The sequence below is a fragment of the Lepidochelys olivacea genome (assembly GCF_965140295.1).
Source record: "Lepidochelys olivacea isolate rLepOli2 genome assembly, chromosome: 5".
NCBI classification, from domain to species: Eukaryota; Metazoa; Chordata; order Testudines; family Cheloniidae; genus Lepidochelys; species Lepidochelys olivacea.
In genome coordinates, this window is record NC_140415.1 from 67,213,981 (window position 1) to 67,239,362 (window position 25,382).

Below are 25,382 nucleotides of genomic sequence, written 5' to 3' on the forward strand. Positions count from 1 at the left end.
CGAGCCCAAAGGTGGAAACCAGACATGTCATTTACCCGACATGCCTACCACATTGTGAAACATTGGGATGCCTGGATATCAGGAGCAAGTGTTGAATCTCCAGTAAATTTGCCCTTCCTAATGCAAATGGAACAATTCTTAGAGGGTGTTCCTGAGGAAATAGAAAGATACATCCTAGATGGGAAACCCAAAACTGTAATCGAGGCAGGAGAGATTGGAGCCAGATGGGTGGAGGTGGCAGAGAAGAAGAAAACTGGTCGCAGTTGGAGCGGAGACCAGAAGGGACCACCCCAGACCACACCCTATTACCGGGGGCCGCCCAAAGCCCCACCTACCTCCCAAAGAACCCTCCAGACCCCTTATCGTCCCACCACCCTGTTCTCCAGCAACCCACCTCGCCCCGGTGACCCGTCAGCTGGACGATGTTTTAAATATAACGAGCTGGGGCATGTAAAGGCCAACTGCCCCAAGAACCCCAACAGATTACAGTTCATTGCACCGGAATCACACCAGAGGTCCACAGGCCCAGATACCTCCCAGATACCCTTGGAGCGGAGGGAAACTGTGAGTGTGGGCGGGAAGAAGGTCACCGCGTGGAGGGACACCGGAGCACAAGTGTCAGCTATCCATGCTTCCTTAGTGGACCCCAATTTAATCAACCCAGAGATCCAAGTGACGATTCAACCCTTCAAGTCCAACTCTTTCAATTTGCCTACAGCCAAGTTGCCTGTCCAGTACAAGGGCTGGTCAGGAATGTGGACTTTTGCAGTCTATGATGATTATCCCATCCCCATGCTGTTGGGGGAAGACTTGGCCAATCACGTGAAGCAGGCCAAGAGGGTGGGAACGGTCACCCGCAGCCAGGCTAAACAAGCCGTGGGGCCTAGCTCTGTTCCGGAAACTTCTATCAGGGCCCGGTCAGAGGTGATGGACCCGGACCCCAGGCCAATGTCTGCAACAGCAGTAGTGGATCCAGTCCCAGAGACCCAGACGGAACCAGTCCCAGAACTGGAACCAGCCAAACAACCAACACCAGACCCCGTGCCAGCACTGAATCCAGTACTTGCAACCTCAACACCAGAGGGCCCCACCGAACCTGAACTGGCAGCAGCCGATAACCCTACACAAGAGGCTCAGCCGGAGCCTGAATCCCAACATAGTGCACCAGCGGAGAGCGGTTCACAGTCAACAGAAACAGCTCCATCCCCTATATCGCTTCCAGAGGGACCAAGCCTATGTCCCCAATCCAATGAGGAACTGATGTCTCCAGCATCAAGGGAACAGTTCCAGACCGAACAGGAAGCAGATGAAAGCCTCCAGAGAGCGTGGACGGCGGCACGGAGCAACCCACCGCCTCTCAGCTCTTCTAATCGATCCAGGTTTGTTGTAGAAAGAGGACTTTTATACAAGGAAACTCTTTCTGGGGGACACCAGGAAGACTGGCATCCTCAGAGACAGTTGGTAGTTCCAACTAAATACCGGGCCAAGCTCTTGAGCTTAGCCCATGATCACCCTAGTGGCCATGCTGGGGTGAACAGGACCAAAGACCGTTTGGGGGGGTCATTCCACTGGGAGGGAATGGGCAAGGATGTTTCTACCTATGTCCAGTCTTGTGAGGTGTGCCAAAGGGTGGGAAAACCCCAAGACCAGGTCAAAGCTACTCTCCAGCCACTCCCCATCATTGAAGTTCCATTTCAGCGAGTAGCTGTGGATATTCTGGGTCCTTTTCCGAAAAAGACACCCAGAGGAAAGCAGTACATACTGACTTTCATGGATTTGGCCACCCGATGGCCGGAAGCAGTAGCTCTAAGCAACACCAGGGCTAAAAGTGTGTGCCAGGCACTAGCAGACATTTTTTCCAGGGTAGGTTGGCCCTCCGACATCCTCACAGATGCAGGGACTAATTTCCTGGCAGGAACTATGAAAAACCTTTGGGAAGCTCATGGGGTAAATCACTTGGTTGCCACTCCTTACCATCATCAAACAAATGGCATGGTGGAGAAGTTTAATGGAACTTTGGGGGCCATGATACGTAAATTCGTAAATGAGCACTCCAATGATTGGGACCTAGTATTGCAGCAGTTGATCTTTGCCTACAGAGCTGTACCACATCCCAGTTTAGGGTTTTCCCCATTTGAACTTGTATATGGCCGTGAGGTTAAGGGGCCATTGCAGTTGGTGAAGCAGCAATGGGAGGGATTTACACCTTCTCCAGGAACTAACATTCTGGACTTTGTAACCAACCTACAAAACACCCTCCGAACCTCATTAGCCCTTGCTAGAGAAAACTTACAGGATGCTCAAAAAGAGCAAAAAGCCTGGTATGATAAACATGCCAGAGAGCGTTCCTTCAAAGTAGGAGACCAGGTCATGGTCTTAAAGGCGCTCCAGGCCCATAAAATGGAAGCATCGTGGGAAGGGCCATTCGTGGTCCAGGAGCGCCTGGGAGCTGTTAATTATCTCATAGCATTCCCCACCTCCAACCGAAAGCCTAAGGTGTATCATATTAATTCTCTAAAGCCCTTTTATTCCAGAGAATTAAAGGTTTGTCAGTTTACAGCCCAGGGAGGAGACGACGCTGAGTGGCCTGAAGGTGTCTATTACGAAGGGAAATGTGCTGGTGGTGTGGAAGAGGTGAACCTCTCCATGACCCTTGGGTGTATGCAGCGACAGCAGATCCAGGAGCTGTGCACTAGCTACGCGCCAACGTTCTCAGCCACCCCAGGACTGACGGAACGGGCATACCACTCCATTGACACAGGTAATGCTCACCCAATTAGGGTCCACCCTTACCGGGTGTCTCCTCAAGCTAAAACTGCTATAGAACGGGAGATCCAGGATATGTTACAGATGGGTGTAATCCGCCCCTCTGAAAGTGAATGGGCATCTCCAGTGGTTCTAGTTCCCAAACCAGATGGGGAAATACGTTTTTGCGTGGACTACCGTAAGCTAAATGCTGTAACTCGCCCAGACAACTATCCAATGCCACGCACTGATGAACTATTAGAGAAACTGGGACGGGCCCAGTTCATCTCTACCTTGGACTTAACCAAGGGGTACTGGCAGGTACCGTTAGATGAATCTGCCAAGGAAAGGTCAGCCTTCATCACACATCTCGGGCTGTATGAATTTAATGTACTCCCTTTCGGGCTGCGAAATGCACCCGCCACTTTCCAAAGACTTGTAGATGGTCTCCTAGCGGGATTAGGAGAATATGCAGTCGCCTACCTTGACGATGTGGCCATATTTTCGGATTCCTGGGCAGACCACCTGGAACATCTACAAAAAGTCCTTGAGCGCATAAGGGAGGCAGGACTAACTGTTAAGGCTAAGAAGTGTCAAATAGGCCTAAACAGAGTGACTTACCTTGGACACCAGGTGGGTCAAGGAACTATCAGCCCCCTACAGGCCAAAGTGGATGCTATCCAAAAGTGGCCTGTCCCAAAGTCAAAGAAACGGGTTCAATCCTTCTCAGGCTTGGCCGGTTATTACAGACGATTTGTACCGCACTACAGCCAAATCGCTGCCCCACTGACAGACCTAACCAAAAAGAAACAGCCAAATGCTGTTCAGTGGACCGGAAAGTGTCAGAAGGCCTTTAACAAGCTTAAAGCGACACTCATGTCTGACCCTGTACTAAGGGCCCCAGACTTTGACAAACCGTTCCTAGTAACCACAGATGCATCCGAGAGTGGTGTGGGAGCAGTTTTAATGCAGAAGGGACCTGATCAAGAATTCCACCCTGTAGTGTTTCTCAGCAAAAAACTGTCTGAGAGGGAAAGCAACTGGTCAGTCACTGAAAAAGAATGTTATGCCATTGTCTACGCTCTGGAAGAGCTACGCCCATATGTTTGGGGACGGCGTTTCCACCTGCAAACCGACCATGCTGCACTAAAGTGGCTTCACACCGTCAAAGAAACTAACAAAAAACTTCTTCGGTGGAGTTTAGCTCTCCAAGATTTTGATTTCGACATCCAACACATCTCAGGAGCTTCTAACAAAGTGGCTGATGCACTCTCCCGTGAAAGTTTCCCAGAATCAACTGGTTAAAATCGTCCTTGAGATGTGGAAAATATTGTTAGTCTTTATGTACTTGGTAGTATATTTAGAGATGCATGTGTCTTATTAACTCTGTTTTCCTAGAGCTCCAGGAAGAAATCCCAGCCAGTGTTTCACCCTAGCTGAGATTTGGGGGGCGTGTCATAAATATAAAGGGAAGGGTAAACCCCTTTGAAATCCCTCCTGGCCAGGGGAAAACTCCTCTCACCTGTAAAGGGTTAAGAAGCTAAAGGTAACCTCGCTGGCACCTGACCAAAATGACCAATGAGGAGACAAGATACTTTCAAGAGCTGGGAGGAGGGAGAGAAACAAAGGGTCTGTGTCTGTCTGTAGTCGTCTTGGCCAGGGACAGAACAGGAATGGAGTCTTAGAACTTTTAGTAAGTAATCTAGCTAGGTATGTGTTAGATTATGATTTCTTTAAATGGCTGAGAAAAGAATTGTGCTGAATAGAATAACTATTTCTGTCTGTGTATCTTTTTTGTAACTTAAGGTTTTGCCTAGAGGGGTTCTCTATGTTTTTGAATCTAATTACCCTGTAAGATATCTACCATCCTGATTTTACAGGGGGGATTTCTTTATTTCTATTTACTTCTATTTTTTATTAAAAGTCTTCTTGTAAAACACTGAATGCTTTTTCATTGTTCTCAGATCCAAGGGTTTGGGTCTGTGGTCACCTATGCAAATTGGTGAGGCTTTTTATCCAACATTTCCCAGGAAAGGGGGGGTGCAAGTGTTGGGAGGATTGTTCATTGTTCTTAAGATCCAAGGGTCTGGGTCTGTAGTCACCTAGGCAAATTGGTGAGGCTTTTTACCAAACCTTGTCCAGGAAGTGGGGTGCAAGGTTTTGGGAAGTATTTTGGGGGGAAGGACGCGTCCAAACAGCTCTTCCCCAGTAACCAGTATTAGTTTGGTGGTGGTAGCGGCCAGTCCAAGGATAACGGGTGTAATATTTTGTACCTTGGGGAAGTTTTGACCTAAGCTGGTAAAGATAAGCTTAGGAGGTTTTTCATGCAGGTCCCCACATCTGTACCCTAGAGTTCAGAGTGGGGGAGGAACCGTGACACACCAGTTTAAAAATAATAAGTGAGATCAGCATACGGTCCACTGAGTATATTGGCATGTGACACAATCTGATCAATTCTGGGGGAAAAAAATGATCTACAGAAGATTTCTTATAGACCTTTCAAATGAGCAAACTCTGATGACATCTCAGAGGTAGGGATGAACTCCATCAGAAATAGGGAAATCAGATCCACATTCTCTCCATTTTGGTAACAGGATTTTAGCCAGGACCTCCAAGAGTATGTCTTCACTGCAGTTAAGAGTGAGCCATCCAGCCCAGGTAGATAGTTTTACGCTAGCAGGCCTCGAATTAGTGCATGAAAAACAGCCATGTCGATGTTGTGGCTCTGGATGCAGTTCGGCTTTTAAGGTTTTCAAACTTGAGTCATAACATCCACGCTGCTGTGTTTAGCATGCTGGCTTAAGCCTGTCTACCCACACTACAAGGCTCACTCCCAGCTGCAGTGTGAACATACCCCAATAGTCTCATCTAGCACATTAATGCAGCATAAGTATTGAGACATTCAGCTGACAGAGCAGTGTACAATATGTATTTCAATATTAAAATAAACACCTGTCTTGATAGCTTTTAAAAAATTCAAAATGAATTAAGAAAAAGTAGAACTTCTCTGGAGAGCCTAATTTAGGATTTAATTGTATTAAGTTTTTTATCCATTCAAAATATTTATGCACCTTTTGTTTCCTCATTTATCATACTCAGTTGTACAAACAACAACACACAAACTATCAAGATACCCAAAACAATGTATTACAACATGAATGAGGGTTGAATTCCACTTTCTGGGACTAAACCAAAAGCCATTGAAGTCAGTGGGAGTCATTGTATTGACTTCAATATGATTTGAGTTAGGCCTGAAAAGAGATTATAGGCTAATTATTTTGTGTTCATTGTACTATGGTTTATTTGACATACATGGATTTTCTGGGCAATTCATTACTTTCTCTGGCCTTCATAAAAATTTTTAAAACTGAATTTTAAAAAAATATTTTAAATGATTCACACACATGTATATTGACAAATATATCAAGAAAAGGCAAAGTCAACAGAAATGAACAAGTAAATAAAGCCCCACTTATATTTTACTGTTTAAAAGTTGAGATATTGCCAAAAGAAAGCACTATGATTAATAAATAAATTTAAAACATTGAGAAAGCTCTTCAGGTGCGAACTGGTATAATCCCATTGAAGTCAAATGGCCCATTAAATAGAACTAGGATATTTTTACACATTTATGTTAAGTTTTTTATTCACTAAGAATAATTTTAGTTGTGTATTTAGGATGGCTGACTCTCTATCCAGTCTATGAATGAATTATTTTGGAATAAGAAAAACAAAACAGAAAAAAATAAAAGAAAGGCTCTCACAAGAAAGCATAGTGTGTATCTCTTCTGCAACATGTTACAACAACTCTGCCTCACAAAATGGCCTGAAGACAAGCAGACTTCTTTGAAATTTCAAGACATAGAATGCTGGGAAAAAAAATAACTTTGTATGCTGAAGACATACACTTTGTCTTCACAGCAAAAGAGGCACGCTTTTTACACCAAAATAGTTATTTCAACATAGTGAAGATGAGGAACAGGTAGTTTTTTTTCCCTTGGTATAGCTGGTTGAGGTCAACCCTATAACACCCAGATAGGGTTAACCTCAAAAAGTTACACTGAGGGAAAAACTACTGTGACTTATCTCCACCAGAATTTTATATTGAGATAACCATCATATTGTAAAAGACATATTGATTTTTTTGCCCTGAAGACACAGTCATAAATATATACTTCTTAATTTAAAACCAAATATGGTGATCGTATCTTCTTTGTAATTTCTGATTGACCACTTATGCTAGAGAATATTCTAACTAATGGGATAAAGAATTTGTTCTCAGTAAAAAATTCTAATAGTTAGTTCAGTATCTTTCATCCAATGTTTCACAATACATTGTCTAGACACTGACAATGTTATTCTTACCAATTTCATTTGATGTTTATTGCCTTTCAAATCCTTCAGAAGCTAAATGTGAATATGGGAAAGGAACCTGTATAATACAATTATAATGGAGTATAAAATGTATCCTAGATATTTGTATAAAATGTATCCTAGATATTTGTTACAATAAAATTAAAAAACCTACAATGGTTAATGGAATTATCTGTCTATACATGTCTGTATCATGGTGTAATTGGAAATGTCCTTAGGACATCTTTTGGAGATGTCAGAAAAATTACTTTATATCAGTTAATGTTGGTCTCCTGTTAAAATCATGCCAAAAACTTCTAATGAACAAAAGTGACAGTAGATATGGTTTTAAAAATATGCTTTAAAAGATATGGACTAAATTCAGCTCTCAGATATGTATACACAACACCTGCTGCCTTCAATTAAATTCTCCATGTGGTTCTGAGGGGAGAATTGGGCCCATGGTACTAAAAATGTCTTCCTTTATAAGTAAAATTAATTATGATGCAATCACTAAGGTAATAAATAACATACATTTTCTCCAGCATTGTGTTCTAAGTAGATATATGGTAAAGATTTTTAACAACCCAGATTTTACATTCTTGCATTAGAGCCATATTTTATTTTGCTATTAATCTACGTCTTTGATATTGATAAGAAAATGAAGGCATGCTTTTTTCTCTATTCCAGTTGAACTAATTGGATTAAATCAAGCTAATGCGTTTAATACAGACTTATTACTGTAGACAAAGCACTCAAGAAAGCAGGAGTCTTTTTATTTAAATGACCAACAGTGGCCACAAAACTATTGCTTTGCAAAGGCCCTTTTCTATTGAAGCTTGGATTCTAGCCAGAGATACAATATAAGTTAATACCAAGAGAGATCGTTTCAGTGCTGTTATTAAGGAGACTATGACTGATGGAGTTTGTAGCTGGTAATGTGGTTCCCCTTTGCCTGCTCAGTGAACATCGGCAACAGATCAATATCTCATCTGCATGAGATTACAGCCACTTTTGGCAACAGCAGTGTGGAAAAAAAAAAGATTGACATGTTTGGCTGTAAATTACAATAGCTGCTCTTGTTTAAATAAAAACAAAAAGTAAAATATTCTTCCTCAAAAAGGATGATCTGGTAAATCACTTTTGTTTTATCTCGATGGCTGCAGTTGGACCTTGCCTGTCTTCCTCATGTCCTCCACTATCCAAGTGCTGCTATATCCAAATGTGAGAACCAACAACTGTGAGATCATGACACTGTCTGCAAACTCTAGAAATCACAACTGGTTTAGTCAAACACATCATCATCATCATCATGTTCCCATTAAGCCTCTGGCATTTAGGGCAGTGACAAAGCTCCTCCACTCCTGTCTGTTTCTGGCAAGCCTTTCAATGGTTTCCCAGCTGTGCCTCAGGTTTCTGAGTTTGGCTTCCACCTCTCTTCACCATGTTGTTTTCGGGCAGCCTCATTTTCGCTCACCTTCAGGTGTCCATCTTATTGCTATTCTGGTGATGGAATCAGTTTCCATCTGAAGCACATGGTCAATCCATCTCCAGTGCCTCCTGGATGAGCTGGCTGTATTTCAAGGAATTCCTGTTGAGGTTACAGGGACAAACCATCCCAATGAGTTGAAAGAATAGTAAATATGGCAGGCGACCAGCTTGGCTTAATGGTGAAATCCTAGCGGATCTTAAACATAAAAAAGAAGCTTACAAGAAATGGAAGGTTGGACATATGACCAGGGAAGAGTATAAAAATATTGCTCGGGCATGTAGGAATGATATCAGGAGGGCCAAATCGCACCTGGAGCTGCAGCTAGCAAGAGATGTCAAGAGTAACAAGAAGGGTTTCTTCAGGTATGTTGGCAACAAGAAGAAAGCCAAGGAAAGTGTGGGCCCCTTACTGAATGAGGGAGGCAACCTAGTGACAGAGGATGTGGAAAAAGCTAATGTACTCAATGCTTTTTTTCCCTCTGTTTTCACTAACAAGGTCAGCTCCCAGATTGCTGCGCTGGGCATCACAACATGGGGAAGAGATGGCCAGCCCTCTGTGGAGAAAGAGGTGGTTAGGGACTATTTAGAAAAGCTGGACGTGCACAAGTCCATGGGGCCGGACGAGTTGCATCTGAGAGTGCTGAAGGAATTGGCGGCTGTGATTGCAGAGCCATTGGCCATTATCTTTGAAAACTCATGGCGAACCGGGGAAGTCCCAGATGACTGGAAAAAGGCTAATGTAGTGCCAATCTTTAAAAGAGGGAAGAAGGAGGATCCTGGGAACTGCAGGCCAGTCAGCCTCACCTCAGTCCTTGGAAAAATCATGGAGCAGGTCCTCAAAGAATCAATCCTGAAGCACTTGCATGAGAGGAAAGTAATCAGGAACAGCCAGCATGGATTCACCAAGGGAAGGTCATGTCTGACTAATCTAATCGCCTTTTATGATGAGATTACTGGTTCTGTGGATGAAGGGAAAGCAGTGGATGTCTTGTTTCTTGACTTTAGCAAAGCTTTTGACACGGTCTCCCACAGTATTCTTGTCAGCAAGTTAAGGAAGTATGGGCTGGATGAATGCACTATAAGGTGGGTAGAAAGCTGGCTAGATTGTCGGGCTCAACGGGTATTGATCAATGGCTCCATGTCTAGTTGGCAGCCGGTATCAAGTGGAGTGCCCCAAGGGTCGGTCCTGGGGCCGGTTTTGTTCAATATCTTCATAAATGATCTGGAGGATGGTGTGGATTGCACTCTCAGCAAATTTGTGGATGATACTAAACTGGGAGGAGTGGTAGATACACTGGAGGGGAGGGATAGGATACAGAAGGACCTAGACAAATTGGAGGATTGGGCCAAGAGAAATCTGATGAGGTTCAATAAGGATAAGTGCAGGGTCCTGCACTTAGGATGGAAGAATCCAATGCACCGCTACAGACTAGGGACCGAATGGCTAGGCAGCAGTTCTGCGGAAAAGGACCTAGGGGTGACAGTGGACGAGAAGCTGGATATGAGTCAGCAGTGTGCCCTTGTTGCCAAGAAGGCCAATGGCATTTTGGGATGTATAAGTAGGGGCATAGCGAGCAGATCGAGGGACGTGATCGTTCTCCTCTATTCGACATTGGTGAGGCCTCATCTGGAGTACTGTGTCCAGTTTTGGGCCCCACACTACAAGAAGGATGTGGATAAATTGGAGAGAGTCCAGCGAAGGGCAACAAAAATGATTAGGGGTCTAGAACACATGACTTATGAGGAGAGGCTGAGGGAGCTGGGATTGTTTAGCCTGCAGAAGATAAGAATGAGGGGGGATTTGATAGCTGCTTTCAACTACCTGAAAGGGGGTTCCAAAGAGGATGGCTCTAGACTATTCTCAATGGTAGCAGATGACAGAATGAGGAGTAATGGTCTTAAGTTGCAGTGGGGGAGGTTTAGATTGGATATTAGGAAAAACTTTTTCACTAAGAGGGTGGTGAAACACTGGAATGCGTTACCTAGGGAGGTGGTAGAATCTCCTTCCTTAGAGGTTTTTAAGGTCAGGCTTGACAAAGCCCTGGCTGGGATGATTTAACTGGGAATTGGTCCTGCTTCGAGCAGGGGGTTGGACTAAATGACCTTCTGGGGTCCCTTCCAACCCTGATATTCTATGATTCTATGATTCTATGGTGCTCATATCCTCTTGGTTGCACTGTGTCAATAGATCTTGGTTTCATAGAATCATATAATTGTTTGAGATTGTTCTGGGCCAAAAGTTGTTGAGATTGTTCTGGGCCAAAATATATGGAGGATTTTTCTGAGACAGGCTGTATGGAATGAAGACAGTTTGGACATGTCATACTTTCTCATTCCGCAGCATTCTGCACTATAAAGTAATGTTGAAAGTACACCCCTCTGATAAATCTTGAGTTTGGTTTTGGTGTTGTATTTTGATGATTTCCAGACTGTATTTAAGCTCCGGAAGGTGTTCCTGGCATTACTGATTTTGTTCTGGATGTCCTGGCTTGTTCCACCATCCTGGCTGATGGTGCTGCCCAAGTATGTGAATGTTTCTACATTGGTGAGAATATACTCCTCTATCCATACTGGTGATGGTGAGGCAATAATAAAGGTCATGATATCAGTCTTACTGCAGTTGATTTTCAGTCCAATTTGCTGGCGGAATGCGTTGAGTCAAGTTTTTTCTTGTATATTGTGTTGGGTATCTGGTAAGAGAGTGAGATCATCTAAAAAGTCCAGGTCTTCAAGGGATGAGAAGGGTGTCCATTTAATGCCTCTTGGCATGTCTTCTGTTGTACGCTGCATTACCCAGTTGATGACAGTGCTGAAGAGGATTGCAGACATGACACACGCCGACATACTCCTGTTTTGACTTTAAAACTGAGCTCACTGTGATCAATGCTGCATGTAAAGTTGAAATAGAAACTTTTGATGAATTTGATTATATGGAGAGAGTTAGCAAAACTTTCAGCATTTTTTTTCTGATCCACTTTGTGAGCCCTTGAAGACATGTCACATTGTGGAAACATAGTACTAGCCATTGCTGCCACTGGTCTTAATTTGAGTTACAGGGCACTGTGAATCCAATCACAAACCATCTAGTAATAAGATCTATATGCAGCACCTTTGCAGTACAAGCTAATTGAAATTTATATTATATTATATTTATATTATATATAAAGAATTTCACAAGGTCAGTTTGTAAAGAGAGCCCAGAATCAGTGAGCCTCAGTTAGTGTAAAGAGATGAGACTTTCTACCAACTGAGTATCCATCCCTGTATTTTCACATCAAGGATAAGCAGACGTATTTTAGGAGAAAAGGTCTCCCAGATTGATTATCTTAAAAATATTGCACGAAGAGATGAATAACAAGCAGCATGAAACAGCATCTATTTACTGTCTGTGATGTCTCAAAACGACATTTCAAGCATCATTTCCTAATACAGAAATTACTCCTCTTCATGTGGGAATTAGGCTGGCTCATGCCTCACCCTGTAGCATTGCATGTCCTTAAACTAGCTAAAACTTTTGCACACACATTGGTTTTTATGGACTATTTATTTTGATGTGGTAAGCTCCTAAATTCCTAGCAAAGGAAGTAGAATTTTAAAAAAAGGGATTAGGAAGACACAATGCTTAGTGGAAATAAGGTTCAGAACATGATCAGGAAAGACATTTCTGGCATGAGATTTACTTATTACATTTGAATAATTTAAAAATGGAGCCTCTTAAATAACATAATAAGCTTCTAAGTTAAATTCTTATTCAAATTGTGAGATTTTGTACATTCTTTGAAAGTTTATAAAAATGCATCTGAGTTAATTTATAAAGATTTAGTGACCCAGCACTAAACAGGGTCTCATAAAATTTTCTGTGCTCTCTGGAAATGTTCGCTCCAGACTGTGATTTGCAAATTGTGATTTGCGAGAACTTGCTCAAGTGTCTGTCCCTGAATATTAATAAGCTATGTGCAAAGTGGCCTTTATGAAGACCCATCAGTTGACGAGAACTACTTCTTAAGTCTTTGTTGGTTGGGAAGCACAGGATAAATGTATTTACAATATAAAAGGTTTTATAATTAGCTGATATCCAACCACTTCAGTGTCTTATGAGCTGAGTTTAAGGTGCATCTTTGCTTTTATAGAAAGCAGTCTGGAATGTATAACTTGAAGATGTGATACCCAGTAATATTCATGTACTATTAGATATAAACGGATGCAAATTCTGCTGTTCATAATATTTGTAAATCAGTTCTTTAAAACTGGAAGAAGTGATGAAAAAGCACTTGTATATGTTAGACAAACTGTTCAGAATGTTCTTAAATTTCTTGTACTTTTTTTATAATTATACTTTAAGGATTCACTGGCTATGCATTACACAGTGAGGCAAGATACTGTAGTCAGCTGGGGATGACACTTGTCTTCTAATCTCTGCTAAATGTTTTAGCTTCTTATGTGCACAGATCTCCCAGTTAACAGATGTTCATTCACAGAGTTTTGGCCAGAAATTTCAGATTTCATATTGGGCATTTTAAAAGTCACCTTAGAAATAGGCATTAGTTCCTTTCAGAAAGCCTCTCACATAAAGAGATTCACATAATGTTATGCATGTGACTAAAAGCTCTATTTAAGCAGGAAATATGTATTATACAGATGTTCCATATTTTGTCACAGTGGTAGGTTTTGATTTGTTATAATAGTCATGAAGCTTTAATAGCTGTGCATCTCTGTAAAATAAAAAGGGCCACGTTACTCTTTTGTATAGAACTATATGAAGCGAGTGAGTGTGCAGATTTGTATTAACAATAATTAGCATGTATATAAAATGATATCTTCAAGTAATTTTGACAAATATTAACTTGCTAAGCCTCACAGTATCACTGGGAAGGAGGTAAGTAGATAGTATTATCCCAATTCTTAGATAGAGAAACAAACAAAAAGAGTTTAACAGGTTGATTTTTAAAGGGGTACATCAGGGATCTAGAGCACTGGAACCTGTTAAAATGGGGACTACTTTCAAATCTGGGGGGACAGTCCAAATGTTATTAAAATGTAGCCACTCTTCTGCCTGGGAATTTTGAAACTAACTGATTGCTTATGCCTGGAGATTTTCAAAAGATAATTATTACATTTGATTATGGTATTTAGAGACTATTGTGCCCACCTGTTGAAAAATTCAAAGGCATTCTTGTGCTGCTCTTCAACCCTGGTATGAAGTAAGGATGCAATGCAAGGTCTATGTGCTGATTACTGGGTAACATCAGCGCAGAGCCAAAAAACCCACAAGACATCCGTAATGCAAATACTGCTTGGATGAGTATAGACAAATTATCATCAATCTGGCTGCTAGAGAAATATTGCACAAAAGGAATATATACCCTTTAAGGGGTAGTTGAAGCAAATGATACGTGTCAAAAATGCAAAGCCACATCAGAAAACATCAATTTCCAGCATCATACTGGACCATTGAACATCATACTGAACCAGGGAACATAATTGCCCTTGTGATGGTAAGTTCTGCTCTGTGGGCAAGGAAAAGGGTTGGTCTCTGTGACATGGAGAGGTTTTGACAGGAGGAGAGGCACAGAGACACAGGGACTGTAATAGTCAGGCATGGTACCTGCAGTGCTCTTCTCAATATTATGCACCCATAAGAAACCAGAAGTGTATATATCATCTGCCTTGTCAAAAAAAAAATCCACATAATTCTTAAGGGCTTAGACACAAATATCCCTCAGCTGGTAAATTAATTCACATTAATCCACTTGTATGTTTTTTTTTTAAAGACAGCTTAGATATTCTCTGTAGCTCAGGTGCATCATTGTAAGTATCCTGTCAGTGCTGCTGAGTCCTCACCAATCAGGGCATAGAGCACTCAAATGTGTCTGGAATTTTCAAAAGCAGATTTGAAAATGACACTGATGCAGAACCATGGCAGGTCAATTGCCTCTCCTCCTCCCCATTATACCTCCTCCCCCATTTTCATATGTAATGTATTATTTATTACATGATGATGATTAGTAGAACTGTCTGGAAATTTTTCAGTATAACTTTTTAGTTTGAAATGACTTTGTTTCAAAATGTATGTTTTTATTTATTTCAGAGTGGTAGTCATGTTAGTCTGTATCAGCAAAAAAAACGAGGAGTACTTGTGGCACCTTAGAGACTTTCAAATTTATTTGGGTATAAGCTTTCATGGGCTAAAACCCACTTCATCGGATGCATGCAGTGGAAAATATAGTAGGAAGATATATAAACATAGAGAATATGAAAAAAATGGGTGTTGCCATACCAACTGTAATGAGACCAGTTAATTAAGGTGGGCTATTAACAGCAGGAGAAAAAAAACCTTTTGTAGTGATAATTAGGATGGCTCATTTCAAACAGTTGGCAAGAAGGTGTGAGTAACAGTGTGTGTGGGGGGGGGAAATTAGCATGGAGAAATAGTTTTTACTTTGTGTAATGACCCAACCACTCCCAGTCTTTATTCAAGCCTAATTTAATGGTGTCCAATTTGCAGAGATTGTCCGGTTTGGCCAATGTACATGGCAGAGGGGCATTGTTGGCACATTGGTAGATGTGCAGGTGAACGAGCCTCTTATGGTGTGGCTGATGTGATTAGGTCCTATGATGGTGTCCCTTGAATAGATATGTGGTCAGAGTTGGCAACGGGCTTTGTTGGAAGGATAGGTTCCTGGGTTAGTGTTTTTGTTGTGTGGTGTGTGGTTGCTGGTGAGTGTTTGCTTCAGGTTCAGGGGCTGTCTGTAAGCGAGGACTGGCCTGTCTCCCAAGATCTGTGAGAGTGAGGGATTGTCCTTCAGGATAGGTTGTAGATCCTGGATGATGTGCTGGAGAGGTTTAAGTTGGGGGCTGAAGGTGACGGCTAGTGGCATTCTGTTACTTTCTTTGTTGGGCCTGTCCTGGAGCAGGTGACTTCTGGGTATTCTTCTGGCTCTGTCAATCTGTTTCTTCACTTCAGCAGGTGGGTATTATAGTTTTAAGAATGCTTGACAGAGATCTTGTAGGTGTTTGTCTCTGTCTGAGGGGTTGGAAAAAATGTGGTTCTGTCTTAGAGCTTGGCTGTAGACAATGGATCGTGTGATGTGTCCTGGCTGAAAGCTGGAGGCATGTAGGTAAGTATAGCGGTCAGTAGGTTTCCGGTATAGGGTGGTGTTTATGTGGCCATTGCTTATTAGCACTGTAGTATCCAGGAAGTGGATCTCTTGTGTGGACTGGTCCAGGCTGAGGTTGATGGTGGGATAGAAATTGTTGAAATCATGGTGGAATTCCTCAAGGGCTTCTTTTCCATGGGTCCAGATGATGAAGATGTCATCAACGTAGCATAAGTATAGTAGGGGTATTAGGGGACGAGAGCTGAGGAAGCGTTGTTCTAATTCAGCCATAAAAATGTTGGCATACTGTGGGGCCATGTGGGTACCCATAGCAGTGCCGCTGATTTGAAGGTGTACATTGTCCCCAAATGTGAAATAGTTGTGGGTAAGGGCAAAGTCACAAAGTTCAGCCACCAGGTTTGCCGTGACATTATTGAGGATACTGTTCCTGATGGCTTGTAGTCCATCTTTGTGTGGAATGTTGGTGTAGAGGGCTTCTACATCCATAGTGGCCAGGATGATGTTTTCTGGAAGATCACCGATGAATTGTAGTTTCCTCAGGAAGTCAGTGGTGTCTCGAAGATAGCTGGGAGTGCCAGTAGCATAGGGCCTGAGGAGAGAGTCTACATAGCTAGGGGTTATGGTCCACACAAGAGATCCACTTCCTGGACACTACAGTGCTAATAAGCGATGGCCACATAAACACCACCCTGTACTGGAAACATACTGACCGCTATACTTACCTACATAGCTCCAGCTTTCATCCAGACCACATCACATGATCCATTGTCTACAGCCAAGCTCTAACACTAACCCAGGAACCTATCTTTGCAACAAACCCCATTGCCAACTCTGTCCACATATCTATTCAAGGGACACCATCGTAAGACCTAATCACATCAGCCACACCATAAGAGGCTCATTCACCTGCACATCTACCAATGTGATATATGCCATCATGTGCAAACAATGCCCCTCTGCAATGTACATTGGCCAAACTGGACAATCTCTATGCAAAAGAATAAATGGACACAAATCAGACATCAAGAATTATAACATGCAAAAACCATTTGGAGAACACTTCAACCTCCCTGGTCTCTCAATTTCGGACCTAAAAGTCGCAATTCTCCAATAAAAAAACTTCAAAAACAGACTCCAATGAGAAACTGCAGAATTCGAATTAATTTGCAAACTGGACACCATTAACTTAGGCTTGAATAAAGACTGGGAGTGGTTGAGTCATTATGCAAAGTAAAAACTATTTCCCCATGCTAATTTCCCCCACACTCACACACACTGTTACTCACACCTTCTTGTCAACTGTTTGAAATGGGCCATCCTGATTATCACTACAAAAGTTTTTTTTTCCTCCTGCTGATAGTAGCCCACCTTAATGAATTGGTCTTGCTACAACTAGTATTACAACATCCATTTTTTCATGTTCTCTATGTATATACATATCTTCCTAGTGTATTTTCTGCTGCATGCATCTGATGAATTGGGTTTTAGCCCATGGAAGCTTATGTCCAAATACATTTGTTAGTCTCTAAGGTTCCACAAGTACTTCTCGTTTTTATTTATGTTTATATAAAAAAGTCACAATAAAAATGAAACATTTCATATTTATCAAAATGAAATGTTTCTATTTATCCAAAATGATTTTTTCCCCAGATTTTTTGTTTGTGATGAATTTTGAGAGGTTGTTCCCCCCCCCAATTTGAAAAGGAATTTTTTTTTGAAATCTTGAAATCTTTTGCAGAACAGGAAATTCATTTAACAAGATCTAATTATTAGTTTCTACGTTTGTTCTTACATACATGTCATAGAATAGAGGCTTCAGTTTTCAAACTTGCAAGTTTCAGCACTTACACAACACAGGTCTGGTCAGGCTGTTCTAGTAGAAGGATGTGTATCATATATATATATATACACACACTCACACACACACACAGGAGCAATGTTATTCTATAGATGGCAAATTAAATATATATATACAAAACAGTATATCATTTTGACTATCATTTTCAACATCAGGGAGCCAAAGGAAAACTACCTTTGCTAATGATAGCCACACTCTTTGTGAAACCAGGTCATGATCTACTGTAGGACAAAGTATTAGACACAACTAATCCATTTGTTTAAAACATTATCCGCCTTTTCTATAGCAAAATGAATAGGGGTTGATTTTGTTTTTCCAATGTATACCAATGAGTTTCCTAAGTTTGAGATCACCACAAGCAGTGACAGAAAATAACATATAAATGTTCTCCTATGTTTATTTATTCCCTGGATTAAATGACAAACAGATGGAATCAGTTTAAAACATAAAAATATTCCATGTCATTTGTCACATTGTAGCATCAGAGCAGTAAGATATTAATTATTAAATTATCTCCTTGAAACCTCAGTTCATGTACCGTGTGACTCACTGGATAAAATTCACACTTTGTTCCCTTACCTTCATGAGTACTTAGCTTCATACATCATACTGCCAGTGTTCTAGTAAATGGGGAGACAGCATTTGGTGTTTCTTATCTAAAGGGTGATTCAGGAATTGTAGAGGTTATACTAACCATAAACTATAAAGCCATGACTTTCAAAGTGGGGGACCATATAATGAATAGATTTAGTATGGAGTAACTTTCTGGCTGCTGAATTTTCAATGAGCTGTGTTTTAGCAAACAGCTTTCTGTCAGCTCAGGAAACAAGAAGTCTCAGCAAGCAAGAATTTGTTGATGCAACCAAAGCTTGAATTAACATTTCAAGGTTTCCCACAGACAGCATTAGCCTCAACAGCACAACATACTAGAGATAAAAAATGAAACTTTCAGAATATTGCAAAAGTGGCTCTCAGAGGACAATCTCAAGTCAAATACAAAATGAAGATTCCTAGCAGTCAGGAAAGGGACAAACGGGTTGCCATCAATCAAGACAGATAACAAAGATACAGCTGGTAGTTCGCTTACTGCAGGAGAAACTTCCCACTCCTCCCAGGAAAGTTTAGAGATATTTGAAAAATACATAAATGCCACACTATATTAAAAATTATTATGACTTATTACTCAGTATTCATCTCCCTTCTTCAAACATTATGGAAATGTGCTTCAAAAATATTTTTGAGGCATTACATATGTAACGAGGGCAATGACTTGAGCACCAGTGCAAGGACAATTGTGAATTTGATGACAAATGAAAAAAAGTGTGTCAAGGAGATCTGTCCCCATCTATCCTTCACAAACCTTGAAGAAACCACATCTGAATATTCCAACAGATATTCCTGATTTCAGGGGGCTTAGCTGGAGAGGACACAAAACACACTAATTGTATTTCCCAATGTGAATGGGCACCAGGGCAGAGTATACAACTAAGTGTCAGCAAAATCTTTTCCATTTTCCTGTGAGGGATTGTTACATTAGATATTTCATCCACATTTTGAAAAGAAATCCAGTTGTAAAGGTCACTTATAGTACCCCATCGGTGATATCCACAGGGGCTGTGACACACCTATGATATTATTAAAAAATGTCTATCAGGTGTTACTTGCACCATTATGAGTTACCTAAAACGTAGTTTGTGTGTATGTATATATATATAATGATGTAGACAGTTATTAATATTTTATATAAATTCTTTCTCTGCATACAGGAAAATATTTTTCTTCTAGTGTCTGTCACTATATTTTAGAATGATCTCAGAATTCTTTCCCACATGTAGCTCTTATTTCAAAGAGATATAGACACGGGGAAATAAAAGGTTAAAATGGAAGTTCCTTTCCAAGCTTATTCATAACACTTCAGGCATGATGTTATGTTACAGTTTAGAAGAATGTATAGCAAATATTGCAAATGCTGAAAGGATGTGCACAGAGAATTAGCTAAAGTCATTTTGTGGCTTTGTGATCAGAGAGTTGCAGTAAATACTGCTTAACTTATGCATTGATTCCTAGTGTATGGACCTTAATACATTTTAACAAAAATGCCCATGTTAAAATCAACATAGCTTCAGATAGACAGAATCTGGAAGTTTTATAGTGTATCATACTAAGGATTCATTTAGCAGTATCTTTGGACTGCAACTATTCCTCTTTCTGGCTCCACAATAAGGTACTTATAATTTTATATGGATCTATATGAAAAATCTTAATATTTCCAAAATAATTCTTAAAGAGTCTACTCTGTAAATAATGTGCTTCCTTTATAAGGCTGTGAAAAATATTTTTAAAAATAGACATATCTCAAATATTATATACTTGAAAATGTCCATATGATATGTGCTTAGAAAAAACATTATTATATTCCTTCAGCAAGCCTGCCTCATTGACAAAGTGATTCACTGGATGGCACCATCAATGTTTATTTGAAAGGATGGGACTGATTTGACAATCACTTTGAATGCAGGACTCCTATACATAGATTGTGTCACGCAATAAAGATGTTAAAGGACTGATTGTGCTCTCTCTTACACCTGTTTCATACCAACGAAACTCTATTGACTTCTGTAGTTATTCTGAATTCATAACAGCGTAACTGAATGCAAAGGTCGCAATATTACAACAAAAAGACCTCAAAAACAGACTCCAACTAGAGACTGCTGAATTGGAATTAATTTGCAAACTGGATACAATTAACTTAGGCTTGAATAGAGACTGGGAGTGGATGTGTCATTACACAAAGTAAAACTATTCCCCCCCCACCCCCAGCCCGGTTCCTCAGATGTTCTTGTCAACTGCTGGAAATGGCCCACCTTGATTATCACTACAAAAGGTTTTCTTTCCCCACCCCTCCCCGCTCTCCTGCTGGTAATAGCTCATCTTAAATTATCACTCTCCTTACAATGTGTACGATAACACCCATTTTTTCATGTTCTGTGTGTATATAAATCTTCTCACTGTATTTTCCACTGAATGCATCCGATGAAGTGAGTTGTAGCTCACGAAAGCTTATGCTCAAATAAATTGATTAGTCTCTAAGGTGCCACAAGTACTCCTTTTCTCTTTGTGAATACAGACTAACACGGCTGCTACTCTGAAACCTGTCATGAATGCAGAACATGACCTCATAGATAGAGCTGGGGGAAAAAATTATACTGAAACTTTTTTTTCCTGTGAGAAATGGAGATGCAGTAACACCAAAACATTTTGAAAATTCATGTCAGTTTTGTCAAATTATTTCAGTCAAAAAACCTTAAAAAAATAAATAAAGCCCCCAAACATTTCATTCTGATATTTTTGTAATCAAGTGTTTCGATTAAGTTTGAAATGGCTTTTTGTTTCAAAATTTCCTTTAATTTTACTAAATAAAACAAGAACCATGTTCAAAAATGGTCGAAATCAAAACAAAACATTTCAATTTTGTCAAAACAAACATTTTGATTTGACCCAAAGCAACCTTTTTTTAAAATTTATTTGCCAAAAATGTTGTTGTCAGTTTGAACTGAAACAATTTCCCACACTCATTTTTTCAGATTTGCCAGAAAACAAACAAACTAACAAATTCTTTATTCATGTGGCCTCTGCTTATATATTTAGGAAATGTACTAAGTGGATTTATTAAAACATATATTAAAGAACCCTTTTTTCCTCTTATAGGGATATCTGCCCCTCTCCCCACAAAGAAATGAAATTCATATACAAAAAACTCACCATATATTAATTGTGCCATAGATAGTTTCTACCTTATGTTCACTGTTGCAAACAGAACATGGGATAAAAGTAAAATATTTTACTTTTAAGTCCGGTTTCCTGCTTTTTGCCATTTTAAGCTCAGATTTTAATATTTTTTGTTAACTGAACACGGCTTTCTATATGAACTATATATCACAGGTAATATTTTAAAATAAGTGGTGAGTAATTATGTATTCATTTGGTATCCACGGTAGTAATATTAATCAGTATTGAATGTATTTGGCATTCATATGGAATAGAGTACATAATTCCTAAGGAATCCCACTTTTCTTTGAAGTGTTTTTTTTCTGTATTTCAAAATTATGGTGCAGGTAACTAATGTCTTGTAAGTCACAACAAATACGACTTTTCTCTTATCCTTTGCATATGATCTGATAATTATTATTTAATAGTTACATCACATAAGTCCTGAGGCTACTTCTTTTTCCTGTTTAAAATTGTGCATCAAACAGCATAGCAAGGTTGCCTGGGTACTACAGAAGTGCAGAAAACCAAATATCAAGCTTAGATATATTTTTCTCTCTGAATGATTATTATTTTTTTAAGTCAGTAGTGTAGCCCAGTGACCACTCTGAGAAGATCGTTTTAATTACAGAAATGGTTTTGTATTGAGGTTAGGCTTTGGGTCAGAAACCATTTTCCTTTGAGTCTAAGAATTTGTTTTGTGAAATGATGAATTAAGTAGAATTATGTACCAACCTCTCAACAATCCACTGAATGTATCTTGAATGGAAATCTATATTCTGTCCTTAAGGACAAACATCATCCCACTAGCATACTAACTGCGATCCGCAGCCACCAATATAAATAATTACATAGCTATGTAAATAGTTGGTTTCCTCAGAATTAAGCTGAAAGGCTTTTGCTCCTTCCATTTTCTCAAATTTGTACATTCCCCATAAAGCTCATTTGAATTGCATTGACCTTAAGTCCTTATGTGGGACTGCAACACATGGATTAAAGGGCTATCGCAAGCCAGTAATTGTTGTCTTAAACTTCTCTTGAATTTTGGATGAATGACATTTTGGATTCCACAGTACGAAATTTCAAGTACTAATAAATATTTAAGTATCAATGATGTGCTTGGAGGTCTCTATCAGTCACATAATGACTGGTTAGAAAAGTTAAGAGCCCAAGAAGTACCTTAGAAGGCTTAATGCTTTAACTGGCAGTATCTGATGACTAGAAGCTTCCAAATGGGTCATTTATGTCATTACAGCTCAAAAAAGCTTTTCGTACATCAGCTCTCTTTGCAAAGCATCATGAGGATGAGAAGCTTGGATTGCGCTTCACGGAATTATAGAATCAAAAGCATTTGAGATGGAACACCTGTATTTGATTATCTGGTCAATCTTCTTCCAGCAATGCATTATTGTATATTTACTAGAGCGGTTCAGAGCCCAACTAGTTTTAATTATCCCAAGCAATAATCTTTCCACCTTTTTTCCTTTTGACACAGTTTCACAGGCTAGTGGTTCTGTGTCTGGAAGATTTTTCTTGTTATTTAACTTAAATATTTCTTTCTTAATTTCATCTCATTACTCGTCCCTACCCTATACACTACGCTAATTGACTCCTCTCCCTCCTTGCTGTTTCCAGCCTTCAAATGTTTATGAAGGAGATAATTAGGCTTCACAAGAAGCTTATGAACAGTCTTTTATTCTAACACCTAGTCCATACTCATAATGGCGAATTTACAGTTTACAGGAAAAATAGCTAGCAAAGAAAAAATATAGAATATAATTTGATTCCCCAGAACATGTTACAAAGAAATGTTAGCTGCTACTATTGCAGTGATTGTGTAGTTCAATGTGACAGCTTTAGTTATTTAGAATATTGTTTACTAAGAGAGAAGATGATGGCCAAAAATTGAGATTATCCTCTACATTTTTTAGAAAAAATACCACACATGGTCTTTGGCTAACCAACATAACAGTCATGAGAAATAAAACATTATTTGGGGAGAAACTCCCCTAACCCTTGAAATCACCTAGGACTGGATTGTACTGTTGACAGCACTTGTCTATATTTAAATAACAAGAATGAGAAAACTCAAACAAAAACAAACATAATCTACAAAAAGAAAAGGAGTACTTGTGGCACCTTAGAGACTAACCAATTTATTTGAGCATGAGCTTTCGTGAGCTACAGCTCACTTCATCAGATGTATGCCGTGGAAACTGCAGCAGACTTTATATATACACAGAGAATATGAAAAAATACCTCCTCCCACCCCAGCTGGTACCAGCTGGACAATGCTCATGCTCAAATAAATTGGTTAGTCTCTAAGGTGCCACAAGTACTCCTTTTCTTTTTGTGAATACAGACTAACACGGCTGTTACTCTGAAACCAAACATAATCTAGTAAATTTGAAGGTTAATGCTGGCTTTATTCCTGTTAAAAGGGATAAGATCAGACTACTGATATTTAAAATGTCAAAATTCCAGAAAATGAAGGGATTATTGAAAAAGAGTCATGTGGGCCAAGATGGGCAGGGATGCAAAAGCATGCTCCGAAGTGTCCCTAGCCTCTGTTTGCCAGAAACTGGGAATGGGCAACAGGGGGTGGATCACTTGATGATTACCTATTCTGTTAATTGTCTCTGAGGCATCTGGCATTCGCCAGAAGACTGGATACTGGGCTAGATGAACCATTGGTCTGACCCAGTATAGCTGTTCCTATGCAACAGTGAAATCAGGGACATAGAAAGGGAAAGGAAATGAAGGGTTATAAAAGAAAATAAATGCAAACCTCAGGAAATGAGTGTAGCACATGGGAATAATACTAGAAAGCGAATAAGGCAGACATAGAAAACGAAAGATGCCATAAAAGATATCAAGGGAAAGTGCCATGTGACGTGTAGAGTGTAACCCTTCTGCCAGTCAGTGCTGGCAGCAACAAGGGCCGGGTTCAGAATCTAGGGGTTCCTTTTCAATAATTCAACACAAAACCTGCTCAAGCCCCCACCCAGTGACCTGGGACAATTACACACCAGTGGCAATTAGCTGCAGGGGGTTTTGGCAAGGTCTTGCAACGCCTCATGTGACCAAAATATTTTCACATGGGGGAATGGGAACATGGCTTCAACCTCCCATGATGTAGTTTCCTCCTTCCCTTCCCTGCTATCAATGGCATACAACTCATTTTTTCATGCCTTTTTGCAAAAGCCTGTCTTTGCCATGCATACACCCATGGACCCGGCTCCTCTGTGCACTCTTGTTCTGAGCATTATAAACATTTTGTGCCTTATCCTTCAGTATTTCCAGTGCCGATACAGGAGCCGACCCATGGAACATTGCAATGTCATGCAAGCAGCCCTGCTGCAAGGCATAGAATGAAACAATTCTCAGTTGCTGCTGGCAGTCATGCAGCAGCTGAAATTAGTGGAGTGCCATTTCTGGTTCCGGGAAACAAGCACCAACTGGTGGGACTGCATCGTTATGCAGCTATGGGATGATGAGCAGTGGCTGCAGAATTTTCTAATGTGGAAGGCCACCTTCCAGGAACTTTGTTCAGAGCTTTTCCCATTCCTTAAGCACAGCAACACTAAAATGAGGCCTTCTCTAACAGTGGAGAAGTGAGTGGTGATTGCTCTGTGGAAGCTTGTAATGCCAGACTGTTACTAATCAGTGCGATCTGTTGTGATCCAAGTGTGCAGAGCCATTAATCAACTTCTGCTAAGAAGGGTAGTGACTCTGGGCAACGTGCAGGATATAGTGGATGGTTTTGCTGTGATGGGGTTCCCTAACTGCGGTGGAGCAATAGATAGCAATCATATCCCTATCTTTGCACCAGATCACCTTGCCAAAGCATACATAAACCGTAAGGGATACTTTTCAATAGTGTTGCAAGTGCTGGTGGCTCACAAGGGGCATTTCACTTACATCAACGTGGGATTGTAAAGAAAGATGCATGACAGGCACATCTTTAGGACACAGGTCTGTTCAGAAAGCTGCAAGCAGGGACTTTTTTTCCAGACTGCAAAATAACCACTGATGATGTTGAAATGCCA